Raw genomic sequence first — 4,798 nt, 5'->3', positions numbered from 1 at the left:
ACTTGCTCCAGGCCGTCAACTAAATGGCACACAACGTGGTGGTTCATTGAACTCATCTATAATTGCATCTGCTGATATTCCAACAACAATCTCCTTTTCAATATAAATTAGCAAGCAGTCCCTTAGAAATCCATCTTCCATTTTATTCCGAAGCCTTGTCTTCACAAGTTTCATGGCAGAAAATGCACGTTCTATTGGTGCCGTTGAAACCGGTAAAGTAAGAACAAGCCGAATGAGTCTGTACATTATGTAGTTAGAATTTTGAGCAATGAGTAAATCAAACAATGTAGGAACAGAGAACATTAGATACCTGTCAATCAAGTAATATTCATCTGATTTTCCACTAGATGCAAGTCGTTGACAAAGTTCTGATATGGTTGTCAAATTCTGAAACTTTGGGCTTGTGGGTACAACATTCTCGTAATGTCGTAACTGACATCTTAGATTATTCATTTCTTGTTATTTAAAATCAGCAGGATAGAACTTTGAAGCCAGAGAACATATATTATCAATGTTAAATGGACAGAATGAATCTTTTGGGTCCAAGGAAGTACACAGGATGAGAAGCTCTGTTGCTTGTTTGTTGAATCTACAATTCATCTCTTGTGCTTGCTGATCAACTGAAGGAAATATGCCCTAGAGGCAATAATAAAGTTATTATTTATTTCCTTATTTCATGATAAATGTTTATTATTCATGCTATAATTGTATTAACCGGAACTTAGTACATGTGTGAATACATAGACACAACATATAGTCCCTAGTATGCCTCTACTTGACTAGCTCGTTAATCAAAGATGGTTATGTTTCCTAACCATGGACATGTGTTGTCATTTGATGAACAAGATCACATCATTAGGAGAATGATGTGATGGACATGACCCATCTGTTAGCTTAGCATTATGATCGTGTCAGCTTCATTGCTACTGCTTTCTTCATGACTTATACAAGTTCCTCAGACTATGAGATTATGCAACTCCCGAATACCAGAGGAACACTTTGTGTGCTACCAAACGTCACAACGTAAATGGGTGATTATAAAGGTGCTCTACAGGTGTCTTCGAAGGTGTTTGTTGGGTTGGCATAGATCGAGATTAGGATTTGTCACTCCGTGTGTCAGAGAGGTATCTCTGGGCCCCCACGGTAATACTCATCACTATATGATAGAGGCAAAGGTGTCCCGTCTTTCATGATATGGTGATTATCATTTCGGAGGAGTAGACTTTGATGATCTTACTACGTACATGTGAGGACGTCGCGCCTTAGCAATCGCTAAACCAACTCCGATAGGTTATTGACCATGTCGGAGCACGATCAACCTGACCACGAGGGTCTATTTCCTGCGAGCAAACGAAGAACAAGCAAGAAACCGAGATTGCAATCTGGTTATTGCGAATATAAGATGAAAGCTTTATTTATCAAGATGGGGTTCTGTGACGTCTTTGTCTGGTCGTTGAACACAAACGAAGTACGCGAAGTTGCAGCTATGACGAAATTTAATCTAAACAAAACCCAAAGTCTAAATGGTGCCCTAAGGGCTGTATATATGGAGGAAGAGGGGGGAATTTCATGGCCCTTGGTGGAGGGGTCCGAAACCAACCCTATCTCTTGTTTCCCCACACATACGGACTCTAAAAATAGCCTATACTTGTGTATTTCGAAATTAGATGGGCCTGGCCCAATAATAAGGTGACGCAACACCTAGAATGGCCTCTAGACAAAAATTATGAAGTGGCATCTTGTATATTTCGTCCAAGGCTTCATGCACTCATTATGGTGGCTTCAAAGTCCTGAAATCATCACTTGTAACTCTGTTCTTGTTCCCCTTGTGCATGCCATCATCTCCATGCTTGGTCTTGCTCTAGTGTTCTTCCCTCTTATCCATGCCGAGTCCTTCATTTGTGAGCAAAACAAATGTATCCAATTTAGGCAGCATCATATTCTCATGAGCATTAGAATCATTACCAAGAAATGAAAAGTAACTGATAATTTAATTGGCGTGCGCGAGCTCTAGTAATTGGTCAAGTATATGTAACAGTAGGGGCTGTGGGTGTAACAATGGTATTGATGTCCTCATCATCCTCCCCTTCTTGAAATGAAGTCGTCCTCGACGGAAGCTCATCTTCCTCACCCAAATAAGGCTTCAAATCTGCAATGTTAAAAGTGGGACTAACCCCAAAATCTGCAGGCAGCTCAAGTTTATATGCATTATCATTTATTTTCTCCAACACCTTAAAAGGACCATCAGCACGTGGCATTAGCTTTGATTTCTGCAAATCAGGAAATCTATCCTTACACAAATGTAACCAAACAAGATCTCCAGGTGCAAACACAACATGTTTTCTACCCTTATCTCCAGCAAGTTTATATTTAGCATTCATACGCTCAATGTTTTCCTTAGTTAACTCATGCATTTTTAAGATCAATTCAGCACGTTGTTTAGCATCAAAATTAACCATCTCCGAAGATGGAAGAGGCAACAAATCAATAGGTGCACGAGGTAGGAAACCATACATAATCTCAATAGGGCACATCTTAGTAGTAGAATGCAATGAACGATTATAAGAAAATTCAATATGAGGCAAATGTTCCTCCCACATTTTCTTATTATTCTTCAAAACAGCCCTAAGCATAGTAGACAATGTTCTATTGACTACTTCAATTTGTCCATCAGTTTGGGGATGACAAGTAGTACTAAAAAGCAGCTTAGTCCCCAACTTAGCCCATAAACATCTCCAAAAGTGGCTAAGAAATTTAGTATCATGATCTGAAATTATAGTATTTGGCACACCATGCAAGCGGATAATTTCACGAAAGAACAAATCAGCAACATTAACAACATCATCGCTTTTATGACATGGTATAAAGTGTGCCATTTTCGAGAATCTATCCACGACAACAAATATGCTATCCCTCCCCTTCTTTTTTCGAGGTAAACCTAAAACAAAGTCCATAGATATATCCTCCCAAGGAACACTAGGTACAGGCAAATGCATATATAAACCATGAGGATTGAGTCGTGACTTAGCTTTTTGACATGTAGTACAGTGAGCAATAAAACGCTCAACATCCCGTCTCATCTTTGGCCAAAAGAAATGTGTAGCAAGTACGTCCTCCATCTTCTTCATGCCAAAGTGTCCCATTAATCCTCCTTCATGAGCCTCCTGCAACAACAAAAGACGAACAAAACTAGCTGAAATGCATAGCTTGTTAGCACGAAACACAAATCCATCATTAATGATGAACTTGTTCCACATTCTTCCTTCTTTACAATTCTGCATTACATCTTTAAAATCAACATCATGCACATATTGATCTTTGATGGTCTCCAAACCAAATATTTTGAAGTCAAGTTGTGAAAGCATAGTATAGCAACGAGAAAATGAATCAAAAATAACATTTTCTTTACCCTTCTTGTGTTTGATGACATAAGGGAAAGTCTCAATGAATTCAACCCATTTAGCATGTCTACGATTCATTTTAGCTTGAATTTAATATGTTTCAAAGATTCATGATCAGAATGTACAACAAATTCTTTGGGCCATAAATAATGTTGCCATGTTTCTAAAGTTCGAACAAGAGCATATAATTCTTTATCATAAGTAGAATAATTTAGACTAGGCCCACTCAATTTTTCAGAAAAGTATGCAACAGGTTTGCCATCTTGTAATAACACACCTCCTAATCCAATTCCACTAGCATCACATTCAAGCTCAAAAGTCTTATTAAAATCAGGAAGTTGGAGTAAAGGAGCATGTGTCAACTTATCTTTCAATACCGTGAAGGATTTTTCCTGTGCGGTACCCCAAACAAAAGACACATCTTTCTTTGTAAGCTCATTGAGAGGTGCAGCAATGGTGCTGAAATCTCTCACAAAATGCCAATAGAATCCAGCGAGGCCAAGAAAACTCCTCACTTTTGTGACCGTTTTGGACTGCGGCCAACTCTCAATAGCTTCAATCTTGGCTTTATCATTTCAATTCCCTGTGGAGTAACAACATAGCCAAGAAAAGATACTCGGTCGGTGCAAAAGATGCACTTCCCAAGGTTACCAAACAAACGTGCATCACGTAAAGCAATAAAAACAACATGTAAATGTTCCGAATGTTCCTCCAAAGATCTGCTATAAAGCAGTATATCATCAAAATAGACTACCACAAATCATCCAATGAAAGCACGTAAAACTTCGTTCATTAATCTCATGAAAGTACTAGGTGCATTAGTTAACCCAAAAGGCATGACTAACCACTCATATAATCCAAACTTAGTTTTAAATGTTGTTTTCCATTCATCCCCCAATTTCATACGAATTTGATGGTATCCTCTACTCAAATCAACTTTGGAGAATATTGTAGAGCCACTCAATTCATGAAGCATATCATCTAGCCTAGGAATAGGATGACGATAATGAATAGTAATATTATTAATGCCTCTACAATCAACACACATACGCGATGTACCATCCTTTTTCGGCACTAGAATAATAGGAACATCACAAGGACTAAGGGATTCACATATATAACCTTTGTCGATAAGCTCCTGTAGTTGACGCATAATCTCTTTCATCTCCTCTGGATTGGTACGGTATGGCACACAGTTTGGCAGTGAAGCACCGGGAATTAAGTCAATCTGATGCCCAATCCCTCAAATAGGCGGTAATCCCGATGGCACGTCTTGTGGAAAGACGTCATCGAACTCCTGCAAAATGTTAGTGGCAGCAGGAGGCAAAGAGGAAGGCACATCCTCGAATGAAAATAATGCCTCTTTGCACACAAAAGCATAGCAAACAAATTTGCTG

This window comes from Triticum dicoccoides, chromosome 2B (genome assembly GCF_002162155.2).
Source record: "Triticum dicoccoides isolate Atlit2015 ecotype Zavitan chromosome 2B, WEW_v2.0, whole genome shotgun sequence".
Lineage (NCBI taxonomy): Eukaryota > Viridiplantae > Streptophyta > Magnoliopsida > Poales > Poaceae > Triticum > Triticum dicoccoides.
This window is presented reverse-complemented; position numbering follows the sequence as displayed.